The sequence below is a fragment of the Rhinatrema bivittatum genome, unplaced genomic scaffold (assembly GCF_901001135.1).
Source record: "Rhinatrema bivittatum unplaced genomic scaffold, aRhiBiv1.1, whole genome shotgun sequence".
Classification (NCBI taxonomy): Eukaryota; Metazoa; Chordata; class Amphibia; order Gymnophiona; family Rhinatrematidae; genus Rhinatrema; species Rhinatrema bivittatum.
Window position 1 is genome coordinate 25,570 of NW_021821486.1, and position 12,571 is coordinate 38,140.

Genomic DNA, 12,571 nt, shown 5'->3' on the forward strand with positions numbered 1-12,571 from the left:
GCATGTCCTCTCCCCATAAAGACTGCGCAGCTCCTTCCACTTCCCCTCCTGCCCTGACTTTGCACGCTTCCAGTTTAGATGGTAGCTCTAATATTGTTTCCCAAATCCCTGACGACAAGTTAAAAAAAGCAGAACAGTTACCAACCTTGGTGCTACTGTGAAAATGCTAGGATTGGATGCTCCACCCTAGAGGTAAATGAAATGCAGAAGGTGAGTGGGGGTGAAGAGATGACACCGCACCACCATGAGTCGCATTGCCTGCAGCACCACATAACCTGTACTGCATCGAGTGTCCCATTATCCACACCCTCACATGACCGGCATCATCGAGGCTTGCATTACCTACACAGAGTTCCCAAGCTAGCCAGTTCCAGGAGTGGGCCACCTCTCCCATTAGGTAAACTAAGCACTTGCCTAGAGCGCCAACATTTTTGGGACTGGCAAAACCTCCAGAAACTTTCAGGTGCTGCCTTCCAATTTTAAGAGAAAAGGGAATGAATGCTGGGTAGATGTGGAGGATGGAAACAGAGAGGAAGTAGGGTAGGTAGAGGAGTTGTGGATAGAGGGTGCTAGGTAAGTGAGTGTGGGGTGAAGAGAGAGAGAGGATTCTGGGCAGGTAGGGGCTGGAGCAAGAGCATGCTGTCTGGGCTCTTCAAAAAGGGGCAAAAAGATTGGGATGATGCTGGTGTGCTCTCTTTCATGGAGGTTCTCTTTCCCCCCATACACCCCACAGAGTAGGCCTTGGTGTTGGTGTTGGGTTACTGATTTTCCTCCTCCTGAAGGTTTCAACCCCCTTCTTCCATCTCAGTCCCACCCCTTTTCTTCCTTTGAGGACTACTCCATCCGCCTATTCACGCCACTGACTCTCCGGGTAGCTGTCATTCATTCGCCCCGATAAATCCCCCTCCTCCTTTCTCAATGACTTTCATTCCTGGTTTTCATTCCTTCTTGACCCATCTTCCCTTATTTCTGACCCCTCTGACTCTTATAAAATGAAATAACATAAGAAAATGCCATACTGGGTGAGACCAAGGGTCCATCAAGCCCAGCATCCTGTTTCCAACAGTGGCCAATCCAGGCCATAAGAACCTAGCAAGCACCCAAGAACTAAGTCTATTCCTTGGTGGAGACGTATTAAAATTGTCCACCAAAATGAAGCATTTTAAAGGACATCCAGCATCTATTTCATTTTGTTCTACCCTCACGGCTTTCATAGATCGCCTTCCTCACTGTTTCTTGGGTCCATCCCTCTTACTCTTATGCTCAAAACTCCTTGCCTTAATCTCATTTGACCTCCAACTCTGCTCTACTACTTCTCCTCAACAGCATGGCCATTGTCTTGACATAGTCCGTTCTTCTAACTGCTGTCTCTCAGACGTCTCCACTTCACTTCTTTCCCTCTGACACCATCATCTGATAACTTTCACACTAAACCACCCTCCTCCACCACCACCACTTCAAGAATATCCAGACTATATCCTCTCCACTACTGTCTCAGCTCTCCTACTACTTAACATTTCTATAGTGCTACACGACACACGCAGCTCCTCTCCTGCACTATGTAAATTAACCTTTCAAAGTTACTATGTAAATGTATCTTTCTAAATTATTATATATGTTACAATGTAAAATAAGCAGCTCCTGCCTTATTTCTGTTCAGTTACATGTAAACCGATGTGATATCTCGATCGAATGTCGTCAATTGATGAGGCAGTGTCTTCTTACAACACTCTCCTCTGCTTTAGATAAATTTACCCATCATGTAAGGTGCATCAAATCCCAGTCTTGCTTCACGCTCAATATTTGCTTCCTACATTCATGTGCCAGCCCTGAGAGCTTCTCTGGCTAAAATTCAGTGCCTATGCTAACTTGATACATTTTGAATTCAAAATTTCCTTTCAGTCTTCATTTGCACTTGCCAAACAAGACTATTATGTCCATCTGACAAATTCTCTGCCTCCAACCCTTGCCATCTCTTTGCCATACTGAATTTCCTCCTTCCCCTTCCCCCATTTCCTCTGATCCTTGACATCCTCTCCTCTTCTGAAATCACAATGCAGGAAACTGCCCATTTTCTCCAAACTCACTACTTGTTACTCTAACCCCATTTTCATTCAGCTCCTCAGCTTGGTTGCAGTCATCCCTTCCATCTGTCACATCCTCAAACTATCATTCTCCACTGCAACTGTTCCTGCTGTGATCCCACCACACCTCAAAAACCCCTCCCCGAACTCTACCTGCCCAACTAACTATTGACCCATTCACACCCAAACTAACGTGCTGTCCACCTCCGCTGTCCACCTCCGCTCCACTCCAGTCTCATTTTCATCTTCTAGATTTCACAGAAACAGGCTAAAACCAAAGGTTTTTACCCTTATCCTCCTTGACCTATCTGCTGCTTTTGACACTGTTGATCATCGCCTTCTCCTTAATACTTGGATTTTGAGACTCCATCCTTCCTGGTTCTCCTCTTACCTCACCCATCATACTTTTAGTGCATTCTCTGATTGCTCCTTCTCTACCATCGTCCCCCTATCAATTGATCTTCCTGAGGGCTCTGGCCCTGGGCCCTCTTTTCTCTCTATACTAATTCCCTTGGCACTCTAATCTCTTCTTATGGCTTTCAGTATCATCTTTTATGGTGATGATTCCCAGATTTGCCTCTACACCAGAAATTTAATCAGGAATCCAGTCCCATATCTCGGGTCTGCTGCCTGAATGCCCCACCAACACCTTTCACTCAACATGGCCAAGGCAGAGCTCCTTATCTTTCCCTCAGTACAGAGCAAGTGCTGGTAGCAGAACCTCCATCGGCTGCAAGGATCTCATGTTTGGGTACTTGCCAGGTTCTTGTGGCTTGGATTGGCCACTGTTGGAGACAGGATGCTGGGCTTGATGGACCCTTGGTCTGACCCAGTATGGCAGGTTCTTATGTTCTTAAGTGCTTAAATCCTGAGACAAAATAATTCTTAGAAGGTTAAACTATTACTGCCTGTTTATATTATGTGCTAGTTTTAAGGTTGTTATTTGTTTCCAGTGTAAGAATTGTCTGTGTAGTGGAAAAAGAGACTTTAATTCTCTGAGCTACTAAAAGACAGAATTTGTTTGCCTTTGTTGTAATGATGCGAGAGAACGGTGTTGGGGCCACTTGGCAACAATGATCATAACATCAAATTTGACTTACTAAATGGAATGAGAACACTAAGGAAATCTACTACGATAGCATTTAACTTTCAAAGGAAGACTATGATAAATGAGGAAAAAGGTTATGCTAAGAGAAATCAGGGAAGCTAACCAAATTGGTAGTGCGGTAATAATGGGAGACTTCAATTACCCCAATATAGACTGGGTAAATGTATCATCGGGTCACGCTAGAGAGATAACGTTCCTGGATGGAATAAATGATAGCTTTATGGAGCAATTGGTTCAGGAACTGACAAGAGAGGGAGCAATTTTAGATCTAATTCTCAGTGGAGGACAGGATTTAGTGAGAGAGGTAACGGTGGTGGGGCCGCTTGGTAACAGCAGGGGCGGATTGTGGGAAAATAATGGCCCGGGGGATTTTTCTCCATACTGGCCCATGGGTACCCAATTACACATACAATTTGGTGAGTCACCAAATACAGAATAAAGGGACCATAAAATATACACAGAAATGCACAGACAAACTAAACTGGAAATCACAACAAATTAGACTGTATGTAATGCAGCAATGGAAAAACAGAAAATACCATCATTCCTCATAAAACATCAAACAATAAAATCAAGAACTATAAAACATCACAATAGGAAAATCATACTAAAATATATATTTCAAAACTGCTGATGAATAGAACCTCCAGTAATTTAACTCAGGGAAATTTTCAAAAATGTGTTTATAACACCAATAAAATATTTCAAAGAGCAGATATCACATAATATTCAATAATTAAAACTAATAAGGCTTTTAAAAAGCCCCTGCTGTCCATACATGGGAGCTCTTGATTTCCAGTCACCCTGATATTGTCGAGGATTAGGAGGTTATCCTCTCTCTCACACATACTCACATGTCCATTCTCTCTCACACATACACTGTCACATACATACACATTCATGCTCTTATACCCAACCATAACCTCTCGCTCTCACAGACACTGACACACTCTCAGGGTGTAAGACACTCTCTCCCCCTCCACACACACCCCCACACAAACTCTTACTCCCCTGGATTTTCTCATACACACTCATGCTCACACGCACTGGCTCCCTCACATACACACAAACACACACACCAAGGCAATCTCCCAGTCATTCTCTCACACACACACACACACACACACACACACACAACCCCAGGCAGGCTCCCATTCATTTTCACACCACTCCCTTCCCATCCCCCAGGCATGCACACATTCATTCTCACACACATACACCCCCAGGCAGAGTCCCATCCATGCACATGCACACACTAAAGGCAGACTCCCCTCTCTTTCTTTTGCCAGCAACCTCTGAGCCTCTCTCATTCCTCTGTTGCCACTGTCACTGCTGCCACATGGCTATTGGGGAGGTGCCGTTTGCTGCTACTGACACTGAAGTCCATTCTGCTGCCTCCTCTGTGCAGGCCCCGTGGGCTTCCACTTTCTCCATGTTGATCTCATACACTGTGAGATCCACATAGAGAAAGTGCTACTCTTGCACATTCCCAAAGATTACATGTGCCAATCACTAAAAAGTAATTTATTTATTTATTTATTTTTTTTTACCTTTGCTGTCTGATCTTAGTTTTCTAATCGGTTGGTCACAGGCTTTTTTGTTCCACCTCCCCTTTCTTATTTTTTTGCCAATTCCTTTTATATTGTCTTTTTTTCTATTTCTTTTCTCTCCATCTTCTTCCCTCAAACACAGTCAGGTTCTCATTCTCACATGCATTTCTCTCTCTCACACACACAGAGGCTCTCACATGCTGTCTCTGGAAACATTCAGGCCCTCACTCTCACACACAATCTCTCAACTCATCTCATACACGCACACACACACCCTCTACAGACCCTCAGCCTCTCTCTCTCACCTCTGGGCCTCCTCTTCACGGGTCGCCGCAGGATGGGCTCTGCAGTGGCCCTGATCTTCTCAGGCCGCAGCAGCCCTGCTACTGGGCCTCTTCCTCTTCTCGGGCTGCGCTGCTCTTCTTCTGCACGCGCTGATGCTCCTCCTCCTTCCTGCCCGCACGGCTCCGGCAACGTTTACTTCCGGGGCCACACAGGCAGGAAGGAGGAGGAGCATCAACGCATTTAAACGCAGTCTTTTTCTTGGGGCCGTGGTGACGTGAGCCTCACCATGGCCCTGCCGATCTGCTTGTCGCAGCGCCCCAGGCCCATGCCTAGTGCTTCCACTGGCCCTGCCCGCAGGTTTCTCTTCAGGCCGCAGCGCCAGCAGACCCTCTTCTTGTCTTTGGCCGGGAAGTTTAAAAAAAAAAAAATCACGTGATGGGAGCGACTGGCCCACCGGGGGAAGCCCGATCCCCCGATAGGCCAATCCGCCCCTGGGCAATAGTGATCATAATATGATCAAATTTGAATTAATAACTGGAAGGGGGAGAGTAAACAAATTCACGGCTCTCGTGCTAAACTTTCAAAAGGGAAACTTTGATAAAATGAGAAAAATAATTAGAAAAAAACTGAAAGGAGCAGCTACAAAGGTAAAAAGTGTGCAAGAGGCGAGGTCATTGTTAAAAAAAATACCATCCTAGAAGCACAGTCCAGATGTATTCCACATATTAAGAAAGGTGGAAAGAAGGCAAAACGATTACCGGCATGGTTAAAAGGGGAGGTGAAAGAAGCTATTTTAGCCAAAAGATCTTCATTCAAAAATTGGAAGAAGGATCCAACAGAAGAAAATAGGATAATGCATAAACGTTGGCAAGTTAAATGTAAGACATTGATAAGACAGGCTAAGAGAGAATTTGAAAAGAAGTTGGCCGTAGAGGCAAAAACTCACAGTAAAATCTTTTTTAAATATATCTGAAGCAGAAAGCCTGTGAGGGAGTCAGTTGGACCGTTAGATGATCGAGGGGTTAAAGGGGCACTTAGAGAAGATAAGGCCATCGCGGAAAGATTAAATGATTTCTTTGCTTCGGTGTTTACTGAAGAGGAAGTTGGGGAGGTACCCGTAATGGAGAAGGTCTTCATGGGTAATGATTCAGATGGACTGAATCAAATCACGGTGAACCTAGAAGATGTGGTAGGCCTGATTGACAAACTGAAGAGTAGTAAATCACCCGGACCAGATGGTATACACCCCAGAGTTCTGAAGGAACTAAAAAATGAAATTTCAGACCTATTAGTAAAAATTTGTAACTTATCATTAAAATCATCCATTGTACCTGAAGACTGGAGGATAGCAAATGTAACCCCAATATTTAAAAAGGGCTCCAGGGGCGATCCGGGAAACTACAGACCAGTTAACCTGACTTCAGTGCCAGGAAAAATAGTGGAAATTGTTCTAAACATCAAAATCACAGAACATATAGAAAGACTTGGTTTAATGGAACAAAGTCAGCATGGCTTTACCCAGGGCAAGTCTTGCCTCGCAAATCTGCTGCGTATGTTCCAGGGCTTTGTGAAAGGGGCAGGGGCAGGACCGAGGCCTCCGGCACAGCGGCCATGCCGGGGGATCGCGCGCCATCAGTTGGCCGGTGTGCACAACCTACGCCTGCCCAGAGGCAGGCGCAACTTCCAAAATAAAGGTATGGGGGGGTTTAGGTAGGGGAGGGGAAGGGAAGGTTGCGGGGGGGGGAAAGAAAGTTCCCTCCGAGGCCGCTCTGAAATTGGAACAGGGAAAGCCATCGGAACTCCCCTCGGGCTCGGCGTCAACAAGTGTGAGCCCCCTTGCGCGCGCTGACCCCGGATTTTTTTAACATGCGCGCGGCTGCACGCGCATCTTATAAAATCGGGCATAGATTTGTGCACGCCAGGTTGCACGCACAAATCTATGCCTGCACGTAGGTACTAAAATCTGGCCCTTTGAGTGTCCAGTTAGTACATTCTGCTTGGCCATTGCCTTGGAGATATGTGCAAATGTAGTCCAGAACAATCCAAATTTCTTACAAAGGGCTTAAATGTCATCATAGCCCACTAAAAACCAGATGAAAAGTGGTTCATTGTGCAAAACAAAAAGCCCACAGGGGGCAAAACCAACCCCATAGTCCCCACTTTCTCCTCAGCCATTTGCCCTTCAAGGGACACCTTGGTTGCTGCCGTAGTCGTCTCCCAGCACCCGGGATTATCTGCCATTTTGGTTGTTTGGCCCTCCTCCTCTGTTGTAGAGTAAGGTCTATATCTTGGTCCTCTGTCAAAGAGACTGTGATTCCCACTTCACGCAAAATCAGCGCCACTGCCGCCACAGTCTTCACTCTGCCGATTTTCCTTTAAAAGTAAAAGAGAGTCCAAAAGGAAACAATCATCTACAGCTAATGGCTTCTTTCTTCAGCACGGAAATTACGCTCTTGAATTCTTTCTGCTTCCAAATGATAATAGGAGAAAGATCTTGAAAAACTTCCACCTTTTGGTCTTGCCAGTTAATGGACCCCAGCTGTCTGGCTAGTTGAGCCACTCTCTCCTTGACTGGGAAACTGGAGAAGCAGGCTATGATATCACGTGGCAAATTCCTACGTTGAGCACCTAGCACTCTATGCGCCCTCTCGAACTTGATTGTGGGTACTGGGTCCGGTGAGTCCCCTGTTCTAAAAGCACAGATACTATGCACCATCTGGAAACAGTCCCCAAACTTGTCTGTCTCCTGTTCACCACAAAACCTAAGATTTGCTCTCCATGACCTGTTTTCAAGTTTCTCCTCCAGGTCACAGGTAGTTTTAGTAATGCCTGCCAGCACTTCCCAGCAGCCGGAGATAGCAGCGGTGAGATGGGTTTCAGTTTTTTCGAATCTCTGGCCCAGTTCTGTGATGTTGCCCAGCAGCTCAGAAACTATGGCCCCAGATTTGGTTTTTATGCCGGCCATCTCCCACCTAATCTCGGCGAACCAGTTTGTGAACTCAGCCCAAATTGGCAGGATGGAGCCATCTTCACTCACATCAGTGCATTTACCGGCATCAGTGTCAATTGGCATGCCACCTGCCATAGCCTTCTTGCGGCCATCTTCCTCCATGCCGCCCAGCCACGTGGCGCACCTCCTGATCGGTGAATGAGAAGTGCTTAAGATCAGGTTTTGCCTTTTGCTGTGATATCACTGACCTTTGTAGCAGCTCAGATGCTATTTTTGGAGGTTTGCAAGGGTTTAGGGGTGCAATGTTGGTGCAAGATTGCAGAGACGAGTTTGGAGCACCAGATTTAAGCTGTCATCTCTCCGGGGGATGTCACTTCCTCCTCTAAGGCCAATTTAACAGCCAGAAGTTTATGATGTCCAATACCATAGTTACATTCTGTGGGTGAGAAATTCTTAGAGAAGAAAGAACATGGACGCAGGATCCCTTCATTGTTGTAATGGCTGAGGACAGCCCCTACCCCAAGGGTAGAAGCATCTACCTCTAGATTGAAGGGCCATGAAGAGTCCAGATGGTGCAGACAAGGTCCCTGGGAGAAGGTGGTCTTTAGCTCCTAGAAGGTCTAGAGAGTCTTTGATATCCAGTTCTGAGTATTGGCGCCCTTACGAGTAAGGGCAGTGAGAGGAGCCACCAAGATAAAAGTATCCAGGGATAAAAATCTGGAAATAATTGGTGAACCCGAGGAATCTTTGAAGGGTTTAGATTCCAACTGGACGAGGCCATTCTAGGACAGCTTTGACTTTATCCAGGTCCATATGAAGTCCCTCCCATGAGACGACGTGCCCCAAGAAGGGGAACTCCTCCTGTTAGAACAGATACTTTTCATGTTAAACATACAGATTATTCTCTCTGAGATGTTGCAGGACCATCCTGACATGTCTGCAATGGGAAGACAATATTTGGGAAAAGATCAGGATATCATCCAGATATACCTATTGCGGGCATGGCCCCTTAGGCCGAGGTGGAGTTAGTGCAACCTGCAGGGAGGAGCCTTACTGGTCCCCACCATCAGCAGATGGATCTGAGTGAGGCAAAGGCCCAACTGGAGCTTTACCTGTACCTGCCTTGTTCCCCTTGGGCTGGGGATGCCAGGGCTGGCAGGTCTTAGGAGGGGCCTTTGCGGATGATGGAGATCCTTTGATGCAGCAAGGTCGGAGCAGATGGAGACTAGGCATATCCTGAGACAGGCAATGGTCAGGGCAGGCGGCATGCAAGGATGTCCAGGAATCGGGCAAAGGTCAAGTACCGGGTATCTGTCCATAGGGAAGAAGGGATGGATAGGTAGGGCAGGACAGCAAGGAGCAAACAGGCAGGTGAGGAACACATAGCAGAACTGAAGACAAGCTGGAAATGAAGAATGGGATGCTGGAAACTCACACTACTAAATGAAGCGGGCTGCCCTGTTGCCGAAGTTAGGACTGGAAGGAGGAAAGGGCCTTTAATAGGCCAGAGGCTGTAGCGGCATCCATGGGTGCTGTGGGGCCTTTAAATTAAACTATGTTACACGAGCACATGTGCCTAAGAGGAGGCATGGGGTCGTGCAGCGTCTGTGGCATCCTGCCACATTCACCAGGACTGGGCCCAGAGGTAGGAGCGGCGGTCCATGGGGCAAAGCGTGAGCTACCGATCATAACATTACCAGGGTGAAAGATCTATGAGCCGGGTGGGTCTCCCAAGCCCTCCTCTGCAGGCAACAGTCAATCTTGCTCGTCAGGGCGATGAGTCTCCAGTGGGTCGGTAAACCCTGGGCTGCAAGCTCGTCTTTTATCTTCCCCAAGAGGCCCTCCAGGAAGATTGCAACCAGGTTATCCTCACGCCAGTTGAGCTCAGTGAATTCTTCCAGGTTGCCTGAAATCTGTCGTATGTGCAGCAGGTCTGAAGCCAGTGCAGAGGTACAGCCAAGTTCTTCAAAACCATGCGGAAATGCTCTAAGAAGATAGGGAGGTCCAACAGGATGGGGTCCCCTCACTCCTAGAAGGGAGAAGCCCATGCTAAGGCTGGACTGTGCAATGAGGAGAATATATGAGGTCTTAGCGATTAGCTAAAGCCAGAAGAATGCTGGGCTGCATAGAAAGAAAAAGGAGGTGATGATGCCCTTGTACAGGTCCTTGGTGAGATTTCTCCTAGAGTACTGCGCTCAGTTCTGGAGACCGTATCTCCGAAGAGACAGAGACAAGATGGAGGCGGTCCAGAGAAGGGTGACCAAAAAGGTGGAGGGTCTTCATCAAATGACTTCTGAGGAGAGATTGAAGAACCTAAATATGTACACCCTGGAGGAGAGGAAGAGCAGGGGTGATATGATACAGATTTTCAGATACTTGAAAGGTTTTAATGATTCATGATCAACAACAAACCTTTTCCATTGGAAAAAAATCAGTAAAACTAGAGGTCACGATTTGAAATTCCAGGGAGAATGCTCAGAACCAATGTCAGGAAGTATTTCTCCAATGAGAGGGTGGTGGATGCCTGGAATGCCCTTCCGGAGGAAGTGGTGAAGACTAAAACTGTGAAGGATTTCAAAGGGCATGGGATAAACACTGTGGATCTATAAAGAATAGAAGATGGGACTGAACAGAAGAGCCATGGGGGTGGCGTGCTGGAATGGTGGCTACTACCTGGTGATTACTACCCTTACTCAAAAAGCCTTCGCATGGTTAATGCAACCCCAACATTGCTCTCTGCTTCAACTTCAAGGGGAAATGTGGAAAAGAGGATTTGCCTTCAGATAACAACCAACAAGGACTGAACTACACAGTCTGGGTAAACAAATAAGCATGGGGGTAGCTTGCTTATTGCGGCGGTACTACCCTAAACCAATTAAGCCTGATACTTCACTTTGAATGCATATACAACATTGCTCTCTGCTTCAACGGCAGGGAGAAATGTGGAAAAGAGGATTTACATTCAGACAGCATTCAACAAGGTATTGATCTGTGCAGTCTGGGTAAACAAGCATCGGGGTAACTTGCTTGATGCGGCAGTTACTACCTTTAACCATTAAGCCTTACGCTTCATCTTGGATGCAACCCCAACATTACTCTCTGCATCAACAGCAGCGGGTGGCAGGAAACAAACAGTTCAAACAGTTACCAACAAGGGCCCAGAACTTGGAGGTCGGTGCAACAGATAAGTATGGGAAAATAAGTGTGGGAGCTTGCTGGGCAGACTGGATGGGTCATTTGGTCTTTTTCTGCTGTCATTTCTATGTTTCTGTGATCATGAGGGAAGAGTGCAGCCTGAAGCTGAAAGTGAATTCTGCACTGGTTAAGGAATCCCCAACATTCTTTGGGAACCCCTATGTACTGAGATGACATCTGGAGCCGAGGAACTGGCTGGTTGACTGGTAAAGGAGGTGTCAGAGCAGGTCTAGTGAAGATAGTGTAGGCACTGGAGACAATGCGTCTAACCAGATGATAGAGGTCTACAAAATCATGAAAGGACTTGAACGGGTAAATGGAAAACAATTATTTACTCTTTCAGATAATACAAAGGCTAGGGGCTACTGCATGAAGTTAGCAAGTAGCACATTTTAAACAAATTGGAGAGAATTCTTTTTTATGCAATGCATAATTAAGTTCTGGAATTCATTGCCAGAGGATATAGTTATGGAAGTTAGTGTAACTGAGTTTAAAAAAGATTTGGATAAGTTCCTAGAGGAAAATTTCATAAACTGCTATTAATCAATAAGCAATAGTAGCTTGAGATTTATTTAATGTTTGGGTACTTTCCAGGTTCTTATGGCCTGGATTGGCCACTGTTGGAAACAGGATGCTGGGCTTGAGGGACCCTTGGTCAGACCCAGTATGACATGTTCTTATGTTGTACAGCACTGCGTACGTTGAGTAGTGCTATAGAAGTGTTAAGTAGTAAGTAGTAGTAGTAGTAGTGTGCTGAACAGAGAGTGAAGGGAAGAAAGAAGAAAATGCTGGGGAGAAGATGCTGTGCACTGTGGATGGGGGAATGCAGGACTTGAGAGAGGGTGAGGGGAGAGTGAGAGGTGAATGCTGAGTGGGGCAAGAGAGAAATGCTGTGACAGAGCTGCCCCTGCTAGGCACCTGTGTCAGAGGGAAGGCGCGAGATTGAAAGTTTGCTTAGAGTGCCTAATACCCTTGCATTGACCCTGTCCAGGCTGGAGATTTTCGGCTAGTCCTGGATTTCTGGCAACCCTATATGGGAATTGCAGTACTGATTTCAATAGATAAAATCAGGAACTACAACTCCCATAGTGCTTCAGGATATACTAAAACATCTCCCTTCTGGAACTAGGAAACTTGGCAGCTCTGCCCACATTGTCATGCACTGCTGAGTATTGCATTCCCTGCACTATCAAGTGTCACACTGCCTCTTTACCTGCATTATCAAGTGTCGCATTACCTGCACTGCTGAGTGCTGCATTCCCTGCACTATCAGGTGTCGCACTGCCTCTTTACCTGCATTATCAAGTGTCGCATTACCTGCACTGCTGAGTATTGCATTCTCTGCACTATCAGGTGTCGCACTGCCTCTTTACCTACGTCAAGTGTCGCGTTACCTGTG

The 12,571-nt window shown here is 46.4% G+C and overlaps 1 long non-coding RNA gene across 1 annotated transcript in view; it reads right to left on the reverse strand.

Moving 5' to 3' along the window:
* LOC115082691 overlaps positions 1-12,571 on the reverse strand; it is a 28,698-nt gene that overhangs the window by 3,870 nt on the left and 12,257 nt on the right. The window contains exon 3 of the long non-coding RNA XR_003854229.1: positions 146-186. This is a non-coding gene — a long non-coding RNA (uncharacterized LOC115082691). The remainder of the gene's footprint in view (positions 1-145; positions 187-12,571) is intronic.